This window comes from Ranitomeya imitator, chromosome 9 (genome assembly GCF_032444005.1).
Source record: "Ranitomeya imitator isolate aRanImi1 chromosome 9, aRanImi1.pri, whole genome shotgun sequence".
Taxonomy (NCBI): Eukaryota; Metazoa; Chordata; class Amphibia; order Anura; family Dendrobatidae; genus Ranitomeya; species Ranitomeya imitator.
Window position 1 is genome coordinate 13,225,741 of NC_091290.1, and position 27,203 is coordinate 13,252,943.

General features: G+C 44.1%; 1 protein-coding gene and 3 long non-coding RNA genes across 4 annotated transcripts in view; 1 reads left to right on the top strand and 3 right to left on the bottom strand.

The window, feature by feature from the left end:
* The window catches only part of PDHX (pyruvate dehydrogenase complex component X), an 87,456-nt gene that overhangs the window by 2,776 nt on the left and 57,477 nt on the right, over positions 1-27,203 (top strand). The window lies entirely within an intron of this gene.
* On the bottom strand, positions 4,833-6,781 carry LOC138648869 (uncharacterized). The gene is made up of 3 exons (XR_011315208.1): positions 6,687-6,781; positions 5,522-5,614; positions 4,833-5,298 (listed from the first exon to the last, which is right to left on the bottom strand). It is a non-coding gene; the product is annotated as an uncharacterized lncRNA (long non-coding RNA).
* On the bottom strand, positions 7,808-9,402 carry LOC138649772 (uncharacterized). Its single transcript, XR_011315361.1, has 3 exons — positions 9,336-9,402; positions 8,091-8,159; positions 7,808-7,832 (listed from the first exon to the last, which is right to left on the bottom strand). It is a non-coding gene; the product is annotated as an uncharacterized lncRNA (long non-coding RNA).
* LOC138649607 (uncharacterized) lies at positions 14,066-15,622 on the bottom strand. The gene is made up of 3 exons (XR_011315329.1): positions 15,519-15,622; positions 15,005-15,072; positions 14,066-14,143 (listed from the first exon to the last, which is right to left on the bottom strand). It is a non-coding gene; the product is annotated as an uncharacterized lncRNA (long non-coding RNA).

The following is a 27,203-nucleotide window of genomic DNA, read 5'->3' on the forward strand; positions in this document are numbered from 1 at the left end:
GGCCGGCATCTGTCTGATGATTGCGGCCCCCTCCTTGCAACTTTGGGGCTGACGGGCGTCTGTGGAAAGTTTTGAAACTTCTTTTGTAGTAAACGCCCTGCATCTCCATTCCGGCCGGCTGTGATATCACCTATGGTCAATGGTGGATCCTGTGTAATCTACTGTATATAGAGGTGTTATCAGTCATTGTACAGGAGGAGGAGGAGGTGAGCTGTGACATCACCTATTGTGATTGGTGGATCCTGTGTTATTTACTGTATATAGAGGTGCTATCAGTCATTGAACAGGAGGAGGTGAGCTGTGATATCACCTATTGTGATTGGTGGATCCTGTGTTATTTACTGTATATAGAGGTGTTATCAGTCATTGTACAGGAGGAGGAGGTGAGCTGTGACATCACCTATTGTGAATGGTGGATCCTGTGTTATCTACTGTATATAGAGGTGTTATCAGTCATTGTACAGGAGGAGGAGGAGGTGAGCTGTGACATCACCTATTGTGAATGGTGGATTCTGTGTTATCTACTGTATATAGAGGTGTTATCAGTTATTGTACAGGAGGAGGTGGGCTGTGACATCATCTATTGTGAATGGTGCATCCTGTGTTATCTACTGTATATAGAGGTGTTATCAGTCATTGTGCAGGAGGAGGAGGTGAGCTGTGACATCACCTATTGTGAATGGTGGATTCTGTGTTATCTACTGTATATAGAGGTGTGATCAGTCATTGTACAGGAGGAGGAGGTGAGCTGTGATATCACCTATTGTGAATGGTGGATCCTGTGTTATCTACTGTATATAGAGGTGAAGTAAAACCAAAGGAAAATGGACACAGAGCAAAAATGAATATACAAATGTTACAAATTAATTAACAAATAATTAAAAAATGAATACATTTACATAAAGACATGAATAATTAAAAGTGAGAGACGACATTCAAGTTACATGTCGAAGCAGGAGGTATAAGAAATATTGCACCAGTATATGAGTAAAAACCAATCAATATAGTAGATTTAAATTGATAATAATAAAAAAAGATAATCCAGTGCATACAGTATGGTCCAATAAAATAGATATTTGATTATATAGTTATGAACATGCACATATGTGCAGAAAGTATGGTGTAAACTCAATGCTTATCCATGTTGTAGCAGTATTAGAGATGATGCATAGCGCTTTAGTACAACCTAAGTACAAGCTGCCGTGTGAGATCACAACTGAGTGAAAACGAGACCAAGCAGTAACGTGCGAGATACCAAAACATAATCCACCATAAATCTGGAACATCACATGAACAAGCTGAGTAGGTAGTAAATTATAAGAGGTCTCTAGAACCAACCTGCCGATGTGGGAAGGAAGGGACCCGACCCCTTTCTTAGCTTCTTTCAGCTTGTTCATGTGATGTTCCAGATTTACGGTGGATTATGTTTTGGTATCTTGCACTTTACTGTGCGATTTTTTTTTTTTTTTAATTTTTTTGTTGTTGTTTTTTTATTTTCTTTTTTCTCGCACCCATTGACTTCCATTGTTGGATGCGATCAATTTTCTGATCACTATCGCAGCATGCTGTGATTTTTTTTCTAGCCCAATTGTGATCTGATCCGAGCTGGATAAAAACCGCAGATTAACTTTGGTCTGAATTTAATGTGATTTTTTTTTTTTATCTGATTGAATTCGTCCGATTTCATCGCATTGGGCATGAGCCGTTACTTGCTTACTCACATGATTTACTTCGCATGGATAAACAGATATTAAGACTGTGATCGGCACCAAATCACCAGACAGGTTAATATGCCAGGTGGATGACGTGTGGATAACGCGTCCCTACATCATTCACACAGACGCTAATTGACGTAGCGCACCATCATCTTCTTCTGAACGTGACTGCACAGATATTTGGCCATCGCTACACACGATCTCCTCGTGTCCCTCTTGAAATGTCCAGAGCGATCGGCCAGAATCAATAAATGCAGGAGCACGGGCATATCATTAACTCAAAGCCGAAAATAAAGATTAAACAACAACAACCACAAGACAGATTTCATCACCCAGGTATCATTGTAATCAGTATAACTGCGCCAACCTGACACTGTCTGTAGTTTACTGTGCACAATCCTGCTGACCGGTTCCCTTTAAGACTGCCTGAACATGTCACTAGCCAATGCCTGTATATGTGCGGATATTGAGTGCTACTGAGTGCTGTGGGCAAAACTTAGATTACTGAGAAGACTTAATAGTCCTGCCAAAAATTATCTGTATTTAGTGCACACTTAAATCCATAGACCGTGGAAATGTACCGGATTGTCTGATGTAGAGCCTTCCTGAGAGCTGATGCAGCACAGAAAAAGTCTTGGACGTGGGACTGGGAGAACCTGATTATTGAGTATGCTAGTCTTAACTCATTGGAGTGTAGATATGGTAGTAGAGTGACAAATGGGAGGAGTTGTAGGACAGTGCAGCACTGTGGAGAGCTTTGTGGGAGAGTGCAATGACTGGTACTGGGTGGCGGCATCGGTGTAACTGCTGGACAGAAATATGAGCCTGACTGCTGCATTCAGGATAATGACAAATGCATTTAGTGACAAGAGGAGCAATTAGTGACTTACAATTAGTTGTGAATTCAAGATGAAAAGGAATCAGAACAACAGTAACGGCTTTTAGTTATTTTTTTTTATTAATAATAAGATACAAGGTTAAGGGATTAACAAATCCAGGAACATTATCAATAGATGAAATCCTAATCGGGAACAAAGCCGGGGTCAGGTACCAGGTGATCAGTAAGGCTATGTGCACACATACAGGTTTTTTTTCCGCGTTTTTTCGCACTAAAAACGCTATAAAAACTCATTAAAAACGCATACATTATGCATTCTATCAGTTAGAATGCATTCTGCATGTTTTGTGCACATGGATACGTTTTTTTCCCGCGAAAAAAAACGCATTGCGGTAAAAAAAAATGAGCATGTTCATTATTTTTGCGGATTTTCTGAGTTTTTCCCGCAATTCTATGCATTTGGGAAAAAACGCACCAAAAACGCATCAAAAACGCGTCAAAATCACTGTAAAAACGCATGCGGATTTCTGGCAGAAATGTCCGGTTTTTGTCAGGAAAATTTCTGCAAGAAATCCTGACGTGTGCACATTACCCTTCAGAAATTTCCTGAAGAAAACCGGAAATTTTCGCGTTTTTTTTCGCGTTTTTCTTAGCATTTTGCAAGCGTAATTAGCTTGCAGAATGCTAAAGTTTTCCAAGCGATCTGTAGCATCGCTTGGAAAACTGATTGACAGGTTGGTCACACTTGTCAAATGCCGCCGTCAAGCGCTGACAGCGGCATTTAACTAGCGCTCCCGGCCGCGCGGCCGGAAGTTCTCGCACTGCGGACCCCCGTCACATGATCGGGGGTCAGCAGTGCATCGCCATAACAACCAGAGGTCTCCTTGAGACCTCTATGGTTGTTGATGGCCGATTGCTTTGAGCGCCACCCTGTGGTCGGCGTTCAAAGCAACCCTGCATTTCTGCTACATAGAGGTGATCTGTACTTCACCTCTATGTAGCAGAGCCGATCGAGTTATGCATGCTTCTAGCCTCCCACGGAGGCTATTGAAGCATGCCAAAATTAAAAAAAAAAAAGTGATTAAAAATAAAAAATATCTAAAAGTTCAAATCACCCCCCTTTCGCCCCAATCAAAATAAAACAATTAAAAAAAAAAATCAAACATACACATATTTGGTATCGCCGCGTTCAGAATCGCCCGATCTATCAATAAAACAAAGGATTAACCTGTCTGCTGTTACATGGCATGGTAAAATCAATGGTATCACTCAAAAGTACATCTCGTCCCGCAAAAAATAAGCCCTCACATGGCCATATTGACGGAAAAACAAAAAAGTTATGGCTCTGGGAAGGAGGGGAGCAAAAAACGAAAATGAAAAAGCGGAAAAAGCTCCGGGGGTGAAGGGGTTAAAGGGAACCTGTCACCCCGAAAATCGCGTGTGAGGTAAGCCCACCGGCATCAGGGGCTTATCTGCAGCATTCTGTAATGCTGTAGATAAGCCCCCGATGTTACATGAAAAAGGAGAAAAAGACGTTATATTATACTTACCCAGGGGCGGTCCCACACAGGCGTAGGCGCAGGCGTACTTTGCTCTGCCCTTTGAGGGCAGAGGATAGTACTGCAGTGTGCAGGCGCCGGAAAGGTCAGAGGCCCGTTGCCTGCGCACTGCAGTACTATCCTCTGCCCTCAACAGGGCAGAGCAAAGTACGCCTGCGCCGGAGCCGTGGCTGAAGATCAGAAGAGGACGTCATGGAAAGAAGATGGGAGGCGCCGGAGCGGACCTGAGACGCCCATCCGACCGGACCAGCAGCGGGACCGCCCCTGGGTGAGTATAATAGAACGTCTTTTTCTCCTTTTTCAGGTAACATCGGGGGCTTATCTACAGCATTACAGAATGCTGCAGATAAGCCCCTGATGCCGGTGGGCTTAGCTCACCTTCGATTTTCGGGGTGACAGGTTCCCTTTAATGAACATGTTGCTTTTTTTTTCCCGCAATGCGATTTTTTTCGCGGGAAAAAAAAGCAACATTTGCACTAGAAATGCGGAATACACTGTAATTAATAGGAGGCATATGTAAGCATTTTTTTCATGTTTTTATCACGTTTTTATAGCGAAAAAATGCGAAAAAATCCTGAACATGTGCACATGGCCTAAAAGCCAAGTCTGGCGAGCAGTATGAATACCGCGGTGCCTGGTGACAGAGGCAAAACATGTCCGGGTATCAATAGACGAAATCATAGGAACATTATTAATAATAAGATACAAGGTTAAGGGATTAATAAATCCAGGAACATTATCAATAGACGAAATCATAGTCAGGAACAAAGTCGGGGTCAGGTACCAGGTGATCAGTAAAAGCCAAGTCTGGCGAGCAGTATGAATACCGCGGCGCCTGGTGACAGAGGCAGAACATGTCCGGGTATCAATAGACGAAATCATAGTCAGGAACAAAGCCGGGGTCAGGTACCAGGTGATCAGTAAAAGCCAAGTCTGGTGAGCAGTATGAATACCGCGGCGCCTGGTGACAGGTAAAGATGTAACCTCAGAAGGCCACAGGTAGATGGTGAAGATCCTTCTATACGGGTCCAGCAGTGATGGTGGATCTGCTGGACTTCAGGGCGCTAGATGTGGAGGTTTCCAGTCTTTTAGATGGTGCTGGGGCAACTGCAACAACATGTAAATGCGCGAGCAGCCCTGGATAATCTACGCCGGCAGGATGATAAGAACCGGCGGAGGCGGGAACCTGAGAGAAGAGAAGTAAATATAATGTTAGTGACGGGACTCCATATTACACGATACTACTGTGCGGTCACTGCGGCCGAACGGCAGCGGAATCTTACTATACAGAGGTCAGGGGTCACTGTCAGCCATCATACATATCCCATCACTGACAGATAATATCTTCTACACATGAGTTTTTCTCATTGATTGACATCACACCACATTGAGCCGATTCTCACACTTACGTTGTTTCTTTTCCTTCTTTCCTTCACCTTCTGAGTTTTGTTGTTCTGCACTCAAAGGTATCGAAGATTTTCCGTCCTCATAAACTGGAATATCTGATCAGAATGTAAAAAAAAAAAACCACATCAGTAACAATGTATTCTTATAGTATCTGCTTTGTATCTATAATATAAGTAAAGGGACGACTTATTACACGTCACTATTGTGCAGTCACTGTGGCCGAACGGCAGAGAGATCTTATTCGTAAAGAGATCAGGGATCATTTATGATCGTCTCCCCTCCCCCCCCCCCCCCCCCGACATTTTTTTGAAATGATTTAAATAAATCATATGTTTAAAAAACAGCGTGGGGTCACTCCTAATTTTGATAGCCAGGCAATGTAAAGCAGACAGCGGAGGGCTAGTATTCTCAAGCTGGAAAGTGGATATATGGCCTTCCCCAGCCTAAAAAAAGCATCCCCAAAAAGGTGCATCCATTAGATGAAAAGTCCTTTAATTGTAAAAAGCACTCGCCAACCCTCTTTTACCCATTTTTTACCTTTCAAAAAAAAAATCCAAAGGGATCCACCGTAAATCGATCCCACAATGATCCTGGATAAGGTTACTAATGTCAGCGCTCGTCTGGATTCACACACTACTGTCATTGTGTTCTGGCTGGTACAGGCACCGGCTGGTGAATACTATCAGCAATGCCTGCTACTGCTGCTATCAGCGAGATCAGGCAACGCTGATGACAGTAGTAGTTATCAGCTGACACCTGACTGACGGTAATCTTTTCACCGCCAGTAACAGACGCACACTCGCATGTTGTCCAGTGTGACAGCGTGGGAACCCACGGCGGTCAGCACTGCCCTGGGCTCTGACTGGCGGTGACTTCAGTATGATTGCCGCCAGTCAGAGCCGGTGTTTCCCATACTGTCACACAGAGGACGGCATGGGAACCGCGGGATGTTTGGGCCTCCCATTCACGGGAATAGGTTTCAAACCATCTGGGTTTAGGATCACATTCAGGTACTATTCTGGTACCAAACCAAACATTTTTTTTAATTAGTTTTTCTGGAACCTAGAAACCCGAACATCCACGCGTCCGCCCATCTCTACTAACATCTGCTCCACGTGAATTCTTCTCACTGACATCACACAACATTGAGCTGATTCTCGCACTTACCTTCTCTCGTTTCCTCCTTTTCTTCATTGTCTGAGCTTTGTTGCTCTTCGCTCACATAAATTGAAGATTTCCTTTCCTCAGGAGCTGGAATTTCTGATCAGAAAGTAAAGAAATCTCTTAGTAATAATGTATTCTTATAGAATCTGCTTTGTATCTATAATGTCAGTAAAGCGACGACTTATTACATGATTCTACTGTGCGGTCACTGCGGCCAACGGCAGAGAAATCTTATACAGAGGTCAGGGGTCATTGTCCGCCATCATACATATCCCATCACTGACCGATGTCATCTGCTCCACATGAGTTATTCTCACTGACATCACACAACATTGAGCTGATTCTCGCACTTACCTTGTGTCGTTTCCTCCTTTTCTTCATTGTCTGAGCTTTGTTGCTCTTCGTTCACATAAATTGAAGATTTCCTTTCCTCAGGAGCTGGAATTTCTGATCAGAAAGTAAAGAAATCTCTTAGTAATAATGTATTCTTATAGAATCTGCTTTGTATCTATAATGTCAGTAAAGCGACGACTTATTACATGATTCTACTGTGCGGTCACTGCGGCCAACGGCAGAGAAATCTTATACAGAGGTCAGGGGTCATTGTCCGCCATCATACATATCCCATCACTGACCGATGTCATCTGCTCCACATGAGTTATTCTCACTGACATCACACAACATTGAGCTGATTCTCGCACTTACCTTGTGTCGTTTCCTCCTTTTCTTCATTGTCTGAGCTTTGTTGCTCTTCGTTCACATAAATTGAAGATTTCCTTTCCTCAGGAGCTGGAATTTCTGATCAGAAAGTAAAGAAATCTCTTAGTAATAATGTATTCTTATAGAATCTGCTTTGTATCTATAATGTCAGTAAAGCGACGACTTATTACATGATTCTACTGTGCGGTCACTGCGGCCAACGGCAGAGAAATCTTATACAGAGGTCAGGGGTCATTGTCCGCCATCATACATATCCCATCACTGACCGATGTCATCTGCTCCACATGAATTATTCTCACTGACATCACACAACATTGAGCTGATTCTCGCACTTACCTTGTGTCGTTTCCTCCTTTTCTTCATTGTCTGAGCTTTGTTGCTCTTCACTCAGATAAATGGAAGACTTCGTTTCCTCAGGAGCTGGAATTTCTGATCAGAAAGTAAAGAAATCTCTTAGTAATAATGTATTTTTATAGAATCTGCTTTGTATCAATAATGTCAGTAAAGCGACGACTTATTACATGATTCTACTGTGCGGTCACTGCGGCCAACGGCAGAGAAATCTTATACAGAGGTCAGGGGTCATTGTCCGCCATCATACATATCCCACCACTGACCGATGTCATCTGCTCCACATGAGTTATTCTCACTGACATCACACAACATACAGCTGATTCTCGCACTTACCTTCTCTCCTTTCCCCCATTTCTTCATTGTCAGAGTTTTGTTGCTCTATTTCCTCGTGAGCTTCATTTTCTGATCAGAAAGTAAAAACAAACTCTTAGTAACAGAATACTCTTTTAGGATCTGCTACATAAATACAATTTCAGGTGTCAAGGTTTTTCTTATGGATTTCGGGTTTTAGCTTGGCCAATAGGCTCAATCCCATTAATCCCAACTTTCTGTTCATTCAGATCCCTGAATGACTAACCTAAGGCCGTGACAAAATGAAGGGTGGGGGAGCACTTCTGCTAGGAAAATGCTGAAGGTCGGGCACGGATCTCCGGCGCTCCCCTCTTTTATCCCCCTCTCCCTCTTTATTTACGAATACATACACCGATCACAGACTGTTCACAGGGAAGGAAACCTGTCCGTCCCCTGCTGTGGTCCCCTGACTGGCCAGGTTTGCTAGCCAACTACCTGCAGAGCACTTGTGAGTACGTACAATGGCAAAAACAGAGAAAAAGATATTTTCCCACCATTTAACCCCTTCTGGAGGGGGAAATATAACAAATAGGGTAATGCCATGTGTTTCTTTCTTGAAGGTCCAGGGATCACCATTACTTTTGCTGAATTGGTTCTAGTTTTTGATATAATTGTCATGAGTGTGTCTCGTCCTGGGAGATCTGGGGTTGAAAACCATGATGAAAACGAAATCTCCGAGCAGTCATAAATATTCGGAGGCCACCCGAGCAACGAGTCCACTCGCTAATCACTACTTACAATGCTATAAAAGCAACTTTTTGAGGCCATAATTTTATTTTAATTAACTATTAATTATTTTAAAAAAAAACTAGCGCCAATCTGGCTCAACCAAAGCAATATTTTTAATCAGCACGATAAACTTAATATAAAACCGTAAAGACGTCGTTGGCACCAAACTCTCTGTTTACCAGCGCAATGTAAGTAAAGGGACGCCTTATTACATGATACTATTGTGCACGGACAGCAGAGGAATGTTATCATACACACGTCAGCGATCATTGTCAGCCATCATACATGCGACAATCCCATCACTGACAGATAACATCTGCTCCAGATGAAGGATCTGGTAATCTGGGAAAACTGTACGAAATTAGCGAAATGTATGGGCAACATAATTGGGATCCATGAAACATGGACAGCATAGGAGACCAATTACAGAAAAAATGTGTGGAAATATATGAGATGAAGTCAACATTCTCCTTTGTAGTGCTATAGACATGTACATACCTGACAATGGGGGCGAGCATGGCAAACTGGTAATATCATCATCTCTAATAGATGCAGGAACAGATTCTTTCTGCCTGTTGGGAAGAAGAAAAACGTGTAAATCACAAGTAAATGCAGTATAAAAGGGGTTACCTCAGTAGTTTAACACCAACTATAAGGCCTATTAGGACATATGAGAGTTATAGTGGCGAAGGTTTCCTGCTTAAATCTACCTTTTATAGAGCAGAGCGAAAAACAACTACAAAGAATGGCTGGCATGTATTACTACATCTCCTACAGTGTGGGCAGCACTAAACGTGCATGACTGGCTGCAGTTATAGGATGTTACCTTCAGCAGTTTCTGAAGCCTAATGACTGCTAATCATGGGGCGATGGATGCTGTAATTGATATTATGCTATTTATGTCCTATATTTGGAGTTGTGCACATATATCAGCCTGGAGCTGCAAATAATGACCCTCTAGTCTACTCACATTTCTAAGATGTTTGTGCAGGATGCTTCTGTAAATTCTGCAGGTGACTTAGGATCCTCATTATTGATCCTGGTAGCGGTGATACAGAGCTAAATGTGGACAAGAAGAAGATATGAAATACTTTTTTTTCTTACTTTTAGATGTTTTTTTTTTTTACTATTGTTGTATTTGTTGTTCTCATACTTTAGAAAGCCATTCAGAAGAAGACGTAAAATTTTCGTAGTTAAAGCTCTCATAGTCCTCCTCATCCTCATCATCCTCTGAGACCGGATGTTTGTTTATATCAATATCAGAGTGATCTACAAGACATAGTTAATGAAGTATTATTAGAGGTTGTCAATATAACAGTCACCATTTATCCGTAATATTAATGGAAACCGATTGTCTCAAACTATGGTAGACGAGACAAGCAGCTGCTTAGTCTAGATGACGTCTTCTACTTACTGATAGAGAAGCTTGTGTCCATGTTTGACACAACCTGAGGAACATACTCCGGCTTCTGACTTAGAAGGTTGTCAAAGTCTAAGCCAGTCAGGAATGGATGACTCTTGATCTCAAATGTTCCTGCTGGAAAATACAAAACAAAAGTGTTGCGGATATTGTCAGAGACTGTTCCATATCTGAACTGTTTAACTTAATCTGAACTTATGACGTTTCTGAGCAAACATGAAAGAAATTTACTAAAAGTCATATTATGAAGAATTAGAAATGGATGAGCTGATAGAGAAGTGCTGATTCTCATAGACATGAGCGATATGTCCTATGTGTAATAAGCAGATTGTTACCTGTCCCAAGTCTTTGTTCAGGATTTCTTATCAGCAGGTCAGTGATGAGGCACTGAGCATCAAAGGGAGGAATGGGTTCACAATCCCAATGTAGGTGTCCTGTGATATAGAAAAATACAGAAAATGAAACATCTTTATTCGACTGTAAGATAAAGCTAAAGAAACAGGTGAACAAATGTAACCAACCAAAGCAATGATTGGATTATTCCACTTACCACCGACAATATTTTCTTCAGTCTCAGTTCGGAAGTTCCCAAAAAGTGGTACAGATCCCACCAGGAATTGATGTAGTATGATCCCCATTGACCACCAGTCAACAGGTCTTCCATAGCCTTTCCTGAGGATGACCTCTGGGGCTACATAACGTGGGGTGCCGCAGACCTGGAAACCAACAGAAGAAAGAGATGAGATTTATCATTCCATTATGATGACAAGTTCTCATCATAAAATCACAATGACAGAAGATAAAATATCAGCGGAAAAGATCTCTAGAAAAGAAGAATGCAGAGAAGAAAGAGTGTGATGAGATTAGTAAAGAACAAGCTGCGTTTCTGTAAGTGATGCCGACCTCATCATCCCGGAACTCTCTGCTGATCTCCTCTGCTGATTGATTGTAGATGTTGTTTTTTGGTATCATGACACCAAGTTTTGAAGCACCAAAATCAGTAACTTTAATGTGTCCCGTAGATGTTATCAGGAGGCTGTGGAAGAAAAGATGGTTTTAGCCTTGCAGACTATATGGAAATAAATGATAACTTCCTATATCAAACTAGAGGGGGCACTTACTTCCCTGGCTTCAGGTCTCTGTGGACCACACCATAGCTGTGCAAGTATTCTACAGCCAGAACCGCTTCTGCAAAGTACAAGCGGGCCAAGGGGACAGATAAAGGACCCCGGGTGTCTAATAGGGCCTGACAGTCTCCACCTGTAGAAAAAAAGAAATATGACGGGTGAGGGGTTAATAAAGCAGATCACCATGATGTATAATGGGAAGTGAGCCGAGATATTTGGCAGGAGGGAATATATACAGATATAATTAATAGTGCACATAATATTAGACTAAAGCAGTGGTGAAATGTGGTCCATGTAACTAATAACATAAAGTGATATCACATCTTGTCTACAGCTGAAGATACTAACTATCTATCTATATCTATCTATATCTATCTATATCTATCTATATCTATCTATCTATCTATCTATCTATATCTATCTATGTGTCTGTATCTATCTATGTATCTATCTATCTATCTATATCTATCTATGTGTCTGTATCTATCTATGTATCTATCTATCTATCTATCTATCCATCCATCGAAGCCACTAGTGTTCTCACCAGCAATATACTTTTTATGTCCATTTCAAAGTATGATGCCGTCAAGTGTGCCCCCACCCAAACCCAGTGAGTATGGTTCCCCCAGTGAATCCTCCTCCCTACAGTATCACCCCACATATATGGTGTCAGTATGATGCCCCCACTCAGTATGATGGCGCCCACAGTCCCTATACTCAGTATAATATCCCAGACTCTCACACAATATAATGGCCCCCACATGTCTTCACTTAGTATAAAGGCCCCCACAGCTCCTCACACATAATTTGGACCCTATCACAGAATGATGACCCCCACAGCACAGCACTCAGTATGAAGACCCCACTCTGTACAGGGGCATTCACAGTCGACAAGTCAATCTGGGGGTATTAGCAGTCTCCCATTGCCTCGCACACAGTACTGTGTCCCCCACAGCCACCCAATCAGTATTATGGCCCCTACAGATGCTAACAATAAATAAAGCACTATTCCCATTGCCACGGCGTGCTGCTCTGGTCAGTCCGGTGTGAGTGCTGAGACCCCACACTACGGCCGCGGTGCTCTGACTACTTGGCCCCTGCTGTGTACGGAGTCTCAGACCACAGTCTCACGACCACGGGCTGAATGCTGGACCGGGGGCTTTCGGCCTCCTGATGCCCCATTCTGTTCAGCTGTGTTCACATTCTGAGGATGCGGCCATGCTGAAATTGTGATGACAGGAGGAGTGATGTGGCCCAATGCCAAGTGATGCTGGGCCCCTAGAACTCATGGGCCCCATAGTACCCCCGCTCACAGAACAATTAATTTCCGGGCATGGAGGTCATATATAACCTATAGTAAATGCTCTGTGGTGATGGACCCAAGTCCTAATGATATGATAAGATGTCAGCAGACGTGGACGGACTATAATAGAATACACGTGTCCTACCTTCCGCATACTCCATGACCATACAGAGGTGAGATGTAGATGGAAAGGAGCAGAGCATGGAGGCCACAAAGGGACAATCACAGAATGTTAAGATGTCCCTTTCCAGATAAGCCTCTTCCACCTCTTCTCGAGCAGCCATGATTCGCTTATTCATTTTCTTCATTGCAAAGGTCTGATGTAAGTCTTTATGGCGCACTAAGTAGACGGAGCTGGAGAAAAGCACAATCCATGGTAAATAATCAATCCTTATTAACAGCTCATCTAGAGAAGTCATTATATGATCTTCTGTACTAATTTCTTGGAGTCCGTCCGTCACTGGAGATACAATTCTAGAAATTAATAATATAGCACTGCACTCGCAAGTATGACCCCGGCCTAAGGCATAATAAATGGAGGGGATGGAAGTAGTTAAATAATAATGGAGCCCATTCTACCCACCTGTCCGAGGCTCCCACCTGTCCATCCCTGCAGGCCTCCATCCTCCGGGCCAGGCTTTGGTTGCTCTGGCGCCCCCTTCTGGTGCTGAGGCAGTGATTGGACTCACGGGGTCATGGTGGAGGGTGCAGATGTCATTGACGTTAATATCGTGTCAATCCTCCCGTGACCGTGTGCAGCCGATTACTCTTATCAGCTCCATAATGGACCCAAGAACCAAAGTCTGCTGAGGAGGAAGCTCTGGTGGAGGCGGCAGCATAAGAACCGATGGGGTCTAGGACAAGTGACTGTAATATGTTATATCAATCTCGTTCCTTAAGGGTTTGTGCCCACATTAAGTATTTGCAGCAGAAATGTTTCCACCACATCTGCATTTCTAAGCAGGAAAAACGATGCGTCAAATATTACTGTATGTGTGGAATCTGCAGAAAAAACGCTGAAAGAATTGACCTGCTGCAGAGTTAAATGGAAAGATAATCACCGTGTGCACGAGACTTCAGGGATCTCAGTCACTTTTCTGGCATCATGAGATCTCTCAGGTTTTGTAACAAATCTGAGCAGAAAAAAACACAAAAACTGTGAGAAGTCTGCGATGTGTGCACAGGTCCTTACAGTGCGACCTGTTCTAGGTCCGTACGCTGCACTGTATAGAAATAGTGAGAATTGGATGTGGACGGTGATGTGGACTCCGATCATTTCCCTATGATAACGCTGAGCGGCAGAGCACAGAGCCAGAAGTGTTGTCATAGGGAACCCTGAGCAATGTGGATTACACCAACAGAAATCTCACCCAAAAGTTCCAGCGCCGATCAGTTCAGATGTTTCAAAGTCGCTTATATGCGGCATTCTCGCTGGGATCAACGATTCAATCGCTCCCTATAAAAAATAAGAAATGATATTCAGATAAGAAAACTGCAAGAAAAAAGCTCCAGATACAAAACGTCTTCCTCCAATATTATGTCCCAGCGGATTCACAGTGATTGACTGCACAAGCAGAGCGCTCCGCAGACACCGAGGTCATTTAACCCCTGAAGGAACAGGGGCTATTTCCGTTTTTTCCTCCCCTTCTTCCCAGAGCCATAACTTTAGTTTTCGGTCATTATGGCCTAGTGAGGGCTTGTTTATTTGTGGGACGAGTTTTATGTTGGAATTACACCATTGCTTTTACTATATCCTTCACTGAAAAGCCAGATAAACATTCTAAGTGTGGCGAAATTGCAACAAAGTGCAATTCCTCAATTGTTTTTCTTTTTTTTTTTTTTTTTACCACCTTAACTAAATGCTAAAACTGACCGGCGATGATGATTCTCCAAGTCATTACAAGTTCACAGACACCAAACATGTCTCGGTTCTTATTTATTTAAGTGGTGAAAAAAATCCAAAGCTTGTCAAAATTTTGTACTGTACACAGAAAGCTGCCAGTCAATGGTGTGGGCAGGCTTATACAGGGCTCAGCATTCAGAGCTCTGCTAGATCTGTAGCAGAAAAGTGTGATTTTATCACAACTACTCCACCCATTGCTGGAATCAGGGTCCCTGCCCCTACATCATGCTGCTCTCAGATGGGTTGCAGTAACCTGGTGCCAGATTCCGTGTAGTATAAGTGCTATTATCTAACACGCTGGGATCATCTACATTTAGAATAGAGATGTCCCCTGGTTATATGGGGCTAATACTGGGTGCGTCATTCACACCCCATGATCTGGTGATATACAGACATCCCCTCTAGGATACTCACAGCGGCAGGTTCTTGGATCTCCGGGATCTCATGGATTCCACTGTCAGGAATCTCCAGCACAGTTGGATCTAAAACAGTGATAAAACGATGAAGAAATAAAATGTATTAGATGACATCAATCCTACATACACAATACAGCAATCTACAGGAGAAATAACGGCCGTCTGTAAATGGGGATATCACTAATTATATGGGGGGTGTAAATATGAGGAGCACATCGCCCTCACTGTACATGTGAGTGATGGGAAGAGAGAGCTCAATATGCAGATTAGCCTGGAAGTGCAGGAGGGCGGGGTCACTGCACTCCGACGGCTTCTGCCCCGCCCCCAGTGCACTTCCATCCAGGTTGGTGTTTGGCTTCTACGTTAGATTCTCCTGTCATTAGAGGGTAATGGGCCGTGCAGTCCGAGCAGCACTTCCCATGTACCATGTGCGGGCAGGTCCCTGTAAATCCGCCATTGTCCCCTGTAGAATATCTGGAGATCCCTTCTAGAAGGTCGGGTGATTGGCTTACCTGTGGTCAGATCGCTGCTCAGATCCCGCTGACTCGTATTCGGGTCAGGGATCATTTCCGGGTGTAGGTGTTGCCCATCTTCGGTGTCGCCTTCTGCTGTTTCCTAATAGTTAGAATATATAGATTTAATATGTGGAAGATTTCACTAAATCACCAAATCCATGAATCGGGGAGCACTAACCTGCATTTACAACTATACAGATAATGCGCCATGTTTTCTCTCATTTAGGTGGATTAAGAGAAATTAAGATTGAAAAATCAAATGTTCAGTGTAAACTTCTCTGCACCGAGACCCCAGAGCCGTGTTACCTGCGCTCGTTATATCCTGCAGGGGCGTAACTACCACGGTCGCTGCTGCTACCGGGCCCGGCAGGTCAGGGGCACCCGACTCCCGCCGCCGCATTCAACTATGCCGGCGTCTATGATGCCGATACAGTTCAAAGCAACAGGGTCGGCGTTAGGGGCAGGCAGCTGCCTAGGGTCCCCGCTCCCCCAGGGGCCCCCAGCTAGCGTCACATCACGCACCTGCTATGGGGCCCCTGTGAGGCAGGGGGGCCCGCGTGCACCCAGCGCCGACTCCCCCACATTGACTATACATCATTGCGCACTCACTGTGTGCCAGGCAGTTCAGCCGCTGAGACAGGAGCAGGGAGCAGCGCGGGCACGAGGTGCCCATTCTGAGGGGGATGGGGGAGATGCGGGCTGTGCTATATACTACGCGGGCTGTGCTATATACTACGCGGGCTGTGCTATATACTACGCGGGCTGTGCTATATACTACGCGGGCTGTGCTATATACTACGCGGGCTGTGCTATATACTACGCGGGCTGTGCTATATACTACGCGGGCTGTGCTATATACTACGCGGGCTGTGCTATATACTACGCGGGCTGTGCTATATTCTACGCGGGCTCTGCTATATACTACGCGGGCTGTGCTATATACTACGCGGGCTGTGCTTTATACTACGCGGGCTGTGCTATATTCTACGCGGGCTGTGCTATATACTACGCGGGCTGTGCTATATACTACGCGAGCTGTGCTATATACTACGCGGGCTGTGCTATATACTACGCGGGCAGTGCTATATACTACGCGGGCTGTGCTATATACTACGCGGGCTGTGCTATATACTACGCGGGCTGTGCAATATACTACGCGGGCTGTGCAATATACTACGCGGGCTGTGCAATATACTACGCGGGCTGTGCAATATACTACGCGGGCTGTGCTATATACTACGCGGGCTGTGCTATATACTACGCGGGCTGTGCTATATACTACGCGGGCTGCAATATACTACGCGGGCTCTGCAATATACTACGCGGGCTGGGCAATATACTACGCGGGCTGGGCAATATACTACGCGGGCTGGGCAATATACTACGCGGGCTGTGCTATATACTACGCGGGCTGTGCTATATACTACGCGGGCTGTGCAATATACTACGCGGGCTGTGCAATATACTACGCGGGCTGTGCTAAATACGCGGGCTGTGCTAAATACGCGGGCTGGGCTATATACTACGGGGGATATATTATATTGTGTGGGAGAGGCTGTGTTACATACTATGGTGGGTATATTATATTCTATGGGGGAGGCTGTGTTATATACTCTGGCTGTGTTATGTAATATGGCGGTACATTATGCATTATATTCTATGGGGGAGCCTGTGTTATATACTTTGGGGTACATTATATTCTATGGGGGAGGCTGTGTTATACTATGGGGGGTTACGTTATACACTATGGGGAGGTGGGCTCTATTATATTTTATAGGGGCTACATTATATTCTATGGGGGCTGTATTAGATTTTATGAGGGAGGATTGCATCATACTCTATGATGGGGCTACAGTATATTCTATGTGGAGGTGGGCTGTATTATATTCTATTTGGGGCTACATGATATTCTGTGGGGGGCTGTATTTTATTTATATTCTATGTGGGGTGATTGCATCATACTCTATAAGTGGGCTACATTATACTATATGAGGGGGGCTGCATTATATTCTATGGGGGGTTACATTCTGCTCTGTGGGGTGGCTGCATTATACTCTGTGGGGTGGCTGCATTACACTGTATCGAATATTATGGGGAATATATTATACTATACGAAGAACTATGAGGTGCATTGTACTATAGGAAGTGACTTGTATGACATGGATGAAGATGGTGTGCATTATACTATATGGAGCACTATGAGGAATGTGTGATACTATATGGAGGACTGAGGAGTGGATTATACTATATGGAAGACTATGAGGGGTGTATTATACTATATGGAGGACTGAGCTGTGTATTTTAATATATGGAGGACTGAGCAGTGTATTATACTATGTGGAGCACTATGAGGAGTGTATTTTAATATGTGGAGGACTATGAGGAGTATATTATACTATATGGAGCACTATAAGGAGTGTATTAAGCTGTATGGAGCACTATGAAGAGTGTTTTTTAATATATGGAGGACTATGAGGACTGTATACTATATGGAGGACTTAGGAGTGTATTATACTATATGGAGGACTATGGGGAGTGTATAATACTATATGAAGGACTATGGGGAGTGTATAATACTACATGAAGGACTATGAGGAGTGTATAATACTGTATGAAGGACTATGAGGAGTGTATTATACTATATGGAGGACTATGGGGAGTGTACAATACTATATGAAGGACTATGGGGAGTGTATTATTTTAAATGGATGACTGTGAACTGTGCAGTATATTATATAGAGGACTATGGGGGTGCATTATATTATAAGGAGGACTATGGGGGTGCATTATACTTCTTATATGGATCCCCTTGATTTCTATGTAAGCCCCTAATGAGTATAATGGTTTATTTTCTTTTATACATTACAAAGCAGCAGCAGTACGGGGGCACATATATACCAGGATGGCCCCATTATGGTCTGGTATATATATATATTTGTCCCCTGTACTATATCTGACTGTTCATCTGGAGAAGATCAGAAAACAAGGACGTGTGACAGAGAAGAAGACGGCTCCTTACCAGGCGTTCCAATGAGCAGCCCACATCTTCCAGTACAGACAGGAATTTTTGGGCGAGTTCCTTAATAGAAGATAAATCGCCATTTTGAAATCTTGTTTCAGCCTATAAAAAAGAAAAGAAATGAAAATCCTGAGGTGAGAGAGGTCACAATGAAGGCGGCCATTTTATGTGACATTTGCTCCTCTGTCTGCAGATACAACGACGCCATATCTGGGGATAAGCGGTGTTTTATATTGGAGGGAAAGAAGAAACTTCTATCCCGCCATTATTATCTATTATTATGGAGAAGATTTGTGCGGAGCGTCCGCCACTTACCTGCTGTAGTAATGTCCTGATGTTCTGAGGTAAATCGCTCAAATATTCTGAGGTGAGTTGATCTCGGTGGTATTTGGTCAGGCAGTCCTTTACTAGCCCCATCACCAGCCGGTGAGTGAAGCTGAGGACGCCGTCGGGTGGTAGAAGCGCAGTGTTAGGGCGATTGTTGAGAACAATCCCCCATAGTGCGTCTACCTGAAATGTATGAAGATAGTCAGCCATAGCGAGTAAGTACAAGTGCGCACAGTCCACCAGCTATAGAGTCAAACAATAGCAAGTAAGTGCAAGTGCGCAAAGTTCACCAGCTATAGAGTCAAACAATAGCAAGTAAGTGCAAGTGCTCACAGTTCACCAGCTATAGAGTCAAACAATAGCAAGTAAGTGCAAGTGCTCACAGTTCACCAGCTATAGAGTCAAACAATGACACCCGTGACACTGTGCGAGTTCTATAAATAGAGCCTGTGTTCCGTGATGTCATAATAGCTGACAATCAGTGATGTCATAATAGCCGACAATCAGTGATGTCATAATAGCTGACAATCAGTGATGTCATCATTGAATCTTGAGATCTTCATGGACGGCTCTGTACAAATAGATGCTGCCTAGTAATTCTGAAAGTGGAAAACCATAGAATGAATTATGTCTCCCTGTTATTATGGACGTTCTATTTTATTTCCAGCTTGAACACCTCCAGGATAAGGGGATGTTCACATGATGCATTTTTGCAGCATTTTTTTCTACCCTTGAAGCTGTGTGCACACGTTCAGGATTTTTCACGTTTTTTTTCGCTATACAAACGCTTAAAAACACATACATATGCATCCCATCATTTAGAATGCATTCTGCAATTTTCGTGCACATGATGCGTTTTTTTTCCGAAAAAAAAAAAAAACGCAGCATGTTCATTAATTTTGTAGATTTTTTGCGTTTTTCTCGCTATTTAATGCATTGGAAGCTCCGGAAAAAAAAAAACGTGAGAAAAAACGCATGCGGATTTCTTGCAGAAAATGTCCGGTTTTGTTCAGGAAATTTCTGCAAGAAATCCTGGCGTGTGCACTTAGCCTTTAACCAGAGTGGTAGCAGGAAAAACGCTACGTACAATACTCGCGTTTTTGCAGCTTTTTGTTTTTTTTCTTTCATTCAGTTGAATGGGTGAAAACGTTGCAAAACTGAAAGAATTGACAAATTTCAAATAAAAAAAACGGAAGCAAAAAATGCAACGTGTGATTGAGAGTTTAGAAATCTCTTTCTCTAAGCTGCTACTGTAAAATGGAAGTTTTTTTCCACAGAAGGAAATAAGCCTGAAAAAACCCCCTAGGGTTCGGCATATTTTCGTGTTATAAGCTGGAACTCACAGGCTGCGTCAGTGCGACACTAACAGACTCAGGCACTGCAGGACACAAGTACTGCAATGTATGAGAGCAGCAATCAGAGTAACAATTATACATGTCCCACAGTGAGACCAAGTATAAAAGTGAAAAAAAAGTAAAATAAAACATGTAAAAAAGTAAAACAAAACCACAAAAAAGCGCACACAGATCATGGAAAGCAATTTCGCCACTGAAAACGCAGCATTTATCTAATATATATAGCTGTGTGTGTGTATCGGCCACTCCGCAACCAATCACTAAGCTTTCTACAGGGCGGGCCATGTATATGGATACACCTAAATAGAATGGGAATGGTTGGTGATATCTTTGATTCTCTTTGTGGCACATTAGTATATGGGAGGGGGGAAACTTTTCAAGATTGGCGGTGACCACGGCGGCCATTTTGACGTCGGCCATTTTGGATCCAACTTTCTTTTTTCCAATGGAAGAGGGTCATGTGACACATCAAACTTATTGAGAATTTCACAAGAAAATCAATGGTGTGCCTTGTTTAAACATAACTTTATTCTTTCATGAGCTATTTACAAGTTTCTCTTTGTTTACATCCATTGACATGTCGCAGAGGTTAACACTGGCGATAAGCGAGCACTAAAATGCTCGTTACTCGGGTCGCACAATTTGTAATACTCGGGTACTCGGACAGAATAACGAGCCCAATGTAAGTCTATGGGAGACCCGAGCGTTTTTACCACAATCCCCCCGGAGTCCTTTTAAGGTCTAAAAACGTCTGAAAATGATGGAAGCACTGCTCAAATGGCGCAGGAACATGATGGCAAATCTCCCTGGAAGCGTTTCTGACTCTTAGGTCACAGCTGTAAATGATGGTGTCAGAGTTTCACGCCATTTTTACAGGTGCACCAAAAAAACATACAAAACCAAAATGGATTTTGCTGGGAAATATGTTAAGGAACATCTTTTCCAGGGTAATGACTTGTATATAATGCAAAATAATTAACCCCAAACAAAAATGTTCCTCCACCTCTTGGGCTATGTTCACACGCAGCGTTTTTGAAGCGTTTGCTTAATCAATGCTTTATACCAACACAAAGCATTCACTGTGAAATGTCATTGTGACATGTAACCCCCCTAGCTGGCCATGTGGTGTGTGACACATAAGGAGCCCCATCTTGTTTCCTTTATGAAGCAGGGACTCCGGCTATGTGCCCACGTTGCAAAATGTTCTGCTTCAATTCTGCATACCCTTTGCAGGAAAAACGCATGCGGATTTAGTCAGGTTTTAGACGCGTAATTGATGCGTTTTTCATGCGTTTTAATGCGATTTTTCAAGCGTTTTTCCAATGCATATTTATGGGTGCCGAATTGCCGCAATTCCGCAAAAATAATGAACATGTTGCGTTTTTTACCGCGCTGCATCATGGGCTCATCAATTGCAGAATGCATAAGAAATTAATGGGATGGTGTTTTTAAGCGTTTTTTAAGCGTTTCCGCAGCGGAAAATCGCGTTAAAAACCGCAACGTGGGCACATAGCCTTAAAGTCACAGAGCCTATTTTTAGAGGGGCATCAGGCGGGGTCTCCTATACTGTTATTGCCTATGCAGTGAGTAGCTGGGCTGCCATAAATTAGGATGCACCCCAACACCCCTTTCATGAGACGCACAGGAGGGCCTCCTGAAAAAATGTTGCTTTGAATGCAAGGCCGGGACTGGCCCAAAGTTACATGCACCCCAATAACCGTTTCTGCAGACTTACCTGAGGGCCTCATGTCAAAATTGTTCCCATTAGAAAAAAGTGTCTCCCATACTGTTTGCTTAGCACTGAATGCGAGGCCTGGACTGCCCCAAAGATACATGCGCCCCAATAACCCTTTGAGACCACGTACTGGATGGCCACATGAAACAAAGGTTTTCATCATTCTTTTTTTTTTATTACCAGTTTGTCCATGAAGTGAATGTAAGGCCTGTCCCTAATTTGTACGCAGCACAACCCCCCCTTAGAAGAAACGAGGAGCGTTTCGTAAAAAAATGTTCACATTACAAATGAGCGGTTCACCTATACTTGGAATGCCCGGGCTGACAAACATTTCCCCCTGGGGGTACATATCAACATAGTGTGTGCATTTTTTCATTTTTATTTTTTTTAGGGGCATCATAAACACCTTGGAAAGCAGTAATGCGGATTCCTACACACTTGCTGCTGGGAAGGTGCAGGTTTTTCGTAAAAATATGGCGGACAAATCGTTGGATGAAGTGATCAAGAAAAGGGGCATGTGACGGCAGGAATGGTAACGTACAAGATTAACCCCTTCATGACCGGGGGATTTTTCGTTTTTCCGTGTTCGTTTTTCGCTCCCCTCCTTCCCAGAGCCATAACTTTTTTATTTTTCCGTCAATTTGGCCATGTGAGGGCTTATTTTTTGCGGGACGAGTTGTACTTTTGAACGACATCATTGGTTTTAGCATGTCGTGTACTAGAAAACGGGAAAAAAATTCCAAGTGCGGTGAAATTGCAAAAAAAGTGCAATCCCACATTGGTTTTTTGTTTGGCTTTTTTGCTAGGTTCACTAAATGCTAAAACTGACCTGCCATTATGATTCTCCAGGTCATTACGAGTTCATAGACACCAAACATGACTAGGTTATTTTTTATCTAAGTGGTGAAATAAAATTCCAAACTTTGCTAAAAAAAAAAAAAAAAAAAAAAAATTGCGCCATTTTCCGATACTCGTAGCGTCTCCATTTTTCATCATCTGGGGTCGGTTGAGGGCTTATTTTTTGCGTGCCGAGATGACGTTTTTAATGATAGCATTTCGGTGCAGATACGTTCTTTTGATCGCCCGTTATTGCATTTTAATGCAATGTCGCGGCGACCAAAAAAACTTAATTCTGGCGTTTCGAGTTTTTTTCCCGCTACGCTGTTTAGCGATCAGGTTAATACTTTTTTTTATTTGATAGATCGGGCGATTCTGAGAGCGGCGATACCAAATATGCGTAGATTTGATTTTTTTTTATTGATTTATTTTGATTGGGGCGAAAGGGGGGTGATTTAAACTTTTATGTTTTTCTTATTTTTTTCACATTTTTTTAAACTTTTTTTTTTAACTTTTGCCATGCTTCAATAGCCTCCATGAGAGGCTAGAAGCAGGCATAGCACGATCGGCTCTGCTACGTAGCAGCGATCTGCTGATCGCTGCTATGTAGCAGAATTGCACGTGTGCTGTGAGCGCCGACCACAGGGTGGCGCTCACAGCGACGGGCAATCAGTAACCATAGAGGTCTCAAGGACCTCTATGGTTACAATATACAAGCATCGCCGACCCCCGATCATGTGACGGGGGTCGGCGATGACGTCATTTCCGGCCGCCCGGCCGGAAGCAGTAGTTAAATGCCGCTGTCTGCGTTTGACAGCGGCATTTAACTAGTTAATAGGTGCGGGCAGATCGCGATTCTGCCCGCGCCTGTTACGGGCACATGTCAGCTGTTCAAAACAGCTGACATGTCCCGGCTTTGGTGCGGGCTCACCGCGGAGCCCTGCATCAAAGCAGGGGAGCCGGCATCGGACGGTATAGTACGTCTGATGCCGGTAAGGGGTTAATAACATCGGTGGCTATGGGAGGTATGAGATCCAGGATACAGCCTACAATGATTAGTCGTTTAGCCACCAATTACCAGAATGAGTTTCATGTCCGTCAGAAGATCGGTGTAACAGATGCGCGTGTGAAGCTCGGCATAAAAAATGCCCGTAAAAAAAGTTGGCAAAGACGCACGTGTCCGTATAAAGGGCAAAGAGCAACATATTCGTGAGATGCTGAATTAGAAAAAGCAGATCAGTGTTGGAGGAAAACCAAACAAAGTGATGGATACTCGTGAAAAACTAAGTTTAAAGAGGAGTGCACCGTCCATAATTATCATCACACCGGTGGCACAAGGTTCTTCATCTTCACCCATACATATTACCAGTAATATCCAAATGTCACAGCCGAAAATTATTTGTTCCAGTGTAACGAACACTGTGTCACGATCCATGTTTGGACCTGTGGCAGATCTGGCCTCTCAGATTAAAACTTTTTTCCTTTCAGGTCATCGGGGGGTTAATGCAGTTCCAGGGTCTTCACTTGGCAATTCCCTACATAGGGATAGGAGCAGGGCAAGTGAGGGTTTAGGTGTCCTGCTTGGCGACGGGGTGAAAGAACCAATATAGGGACGTCAGGGAGATTAGGGTACAGGCTCGGGTGAGTGCAGGAGGTGTCCATTTCCCCTTTCCCTATTGTCAGGGACCACCATTGTTAAAAGTGTCCCCTGTGTACCCTTTTGTCTTTCGCCGTTTTGTGATCGTCACTTGTCGGTTCGTGGGAAACACCAGATTTCCTTTTTACAAGATACGGACGATGATGGAATTGATCACGATTTTTAACTTTGCCACATTCCCACCAAGAAGATGAAGATCGCAGCTGCAAACAATGTTCAAAAAAGGCCGTGAATGTCTGGAAATTAATTTTCTCTTGGGAAAACTTTCCCTCTCACTAAAGTGGTACCGAATGATGCATACACAGCTCTCATGTCTACTCAGCGTGAGATGGTTGAAAGATGATGTATTCCATTTTGTCCATGTCCACTTTGTGAAAGTAAGCAAAACAGAAGGATGAAATAGCGGGAAGATGTGTGATTTTGGTCAGGAGGAGGTGATGTCAGGTACAGATAGGTAGATCTGCGTGTCATTATTATTATTATTTATTGTTATAGCGCCATTTATTCCATGGCGCTTTACATGTGCGGAGGGGTATACATAATAAAAACAAGTACAATAATCTTAAACAATACAAGTCATAACTGGTACAGGAGGAGAGAGGACCCTGCCCGCGAGGGCTCACAATCTACAAGGGATGGGTGAGGATACAGTAGGAGAGAGGACCCTGCCTGCGAGGGCTCACAATCTACAAGGGATGGGTGAGGATACAGGAGGAGAGAGGACCCTGCCCGCGAGGGCTCACAATCTACAAGGGATGGGTGAGGATACAGTAGGAGAGAGGACCCTGCCTGCGAGGGCTCACAATCTACAAGGGATGGGTGAGGATACAGGAGGAGAGAGGACCCTGCCCGCGAGGGCTCACAATCTACAAGGGATGGGTGAGGATACAGGAGGAGAGAGGACCCTGCCCGCGAGGGCTCACAATCTACAAGGGATGGGTGAGGATACAGGAGGAGAGAGGACCCTGCCCGTGAAGGCTCACAATCTACAAGGGATGGGTGAGGATACAGGAGGAGAGAGGACCCTGCCCGCGAGGGCTCACACTCTACAAGGGATGGGTGAGGATACAGGAGGAGAGAGGACCCTGCCCGCGAGGGCTCACAATCTACAAGGGATGGGTGAGGATACAGTAGGTGAGGGTAGAGCTGGTCATGCAGCGGTTTGGTCGATCGGTGGTTACTGCAGGTTGTAGGCTTGTCGGAAGAGGTGGGTCTTCAGGTTCTTTTTGAAGGTTTCGATGGTAGGCGAGAGTCTGATGTGTTGGGGTAGAGGGTTCCAGAGTAGGGGTGATACGCGAGAGAAATCTTGTATGTGATTGTGGGAAGAGGAGATAAGAGGGGAGTAGAGAAGGAGATCTTGTGAGGATCGGAGGATGCGTGTAGGTAAGTACCGGGAGACGAGGTCACAGATGTATGGAGGAGACAGGTTGTGGATGGCTTTGTACGTCATGGTTAGGGTTTTGTACTGGAGTCTCTGGGTATTGGGGAGCCAATGAAGGGATTGACAGAGGGGAGAGGCCAGGGAATAGCGGGGGGCAGGTGGATTAGTCGGGCAGCAGAGTTTAGAATAGATTGGAGGGGTGCGAGAGTGTTAGAGGGGAGGCCACAGAGCAGGAGGTTGCAGTAGTCAAGGCGGGAGATGATAAGGGCATGGACTAGGGTTTTAGCAGATTCTTGGTTGAGGAATGAACGGATTTGTGAAATATTTTTGAGTTGAAGTCGGCAGGAAGTGGAAAGGGCTTGGATATGTGGTTTAAAGGAGAGATCAGTGTCAAGGATTACCCCGAGGCAGCGAGCTTGTGGGACTGGGGAGAGTGGGCAGCCATTTACTGTAATGGATAGGTTCATTGGGGGGGTCGCGTGAGATGGGGGAAAGATGATGAATTCTGTTTTGTCCATGTTAAGTTAAGTAATTGTTATCAGTATTGTAATGATGATAAAGAAACTGCTGAGAACTTCTTGAAGGGTCGGGATCTCTTATAAACCAGTGGTCAGTAATAGTATTGCACGATGACTAATGCTGCTTTGCAATCTTCGCTGAAAATAACAAAATAAAAAAACAAAGACCTGATGTAAACCCCAGTTGATGTGCTGGTGACCCGTCCCCCCGGCCTGCAGACCCCTCCAATGTGCGGCTGCAGCTGAACCAGTGGATGTAATATTGTGACCGGTGTGGGAACGTCTCCAGCGGAGGTCGCCCACCTGTGATTTCCAGGTCAGGGGGGTGTTGTAATCCTCAGAGGTCAAAGTCATGGCGGACACGTGTCCGGTACAATTAGGAGGGGACATCCGTGAGGTGACACCATGGGAGAAGTCGGCCGCACGCTCTCCTTACACGGCATGTGCCGATCCCCGCAGATCCTGTGCTTTTGACCTGCTAAGACTGGTTACATCTAATCCCCGTAATCCAATTCCATCGTTGTCTTTCTCGGTATAACACTTGGCACACTTCTCAGCGGCCGGAGGGGCACATGGCTCCTTGACCACAGGGGTCGGCCCTGCGGGGGATCGTGCGCCAATTAAAGGCTGCGTCCTGCACAGAAACAATCCCGTTATCTGGGTCCGTCAGATCCGCAGCAGCCTCAGAAATGCCCTGGTGTCCAGGGGGATTTACATTCTCCCCACGGATAAGTCTGTCGTTCCCTGAGTGTAAAAGCCCCTCTGTCATCACTCCGATATTCTGTGCATAGAAAAGTTATCAGCAGCTTAGTTTTATTGTTGTTGCTGAGATGCTCTGCGTGTGTAACCCCTC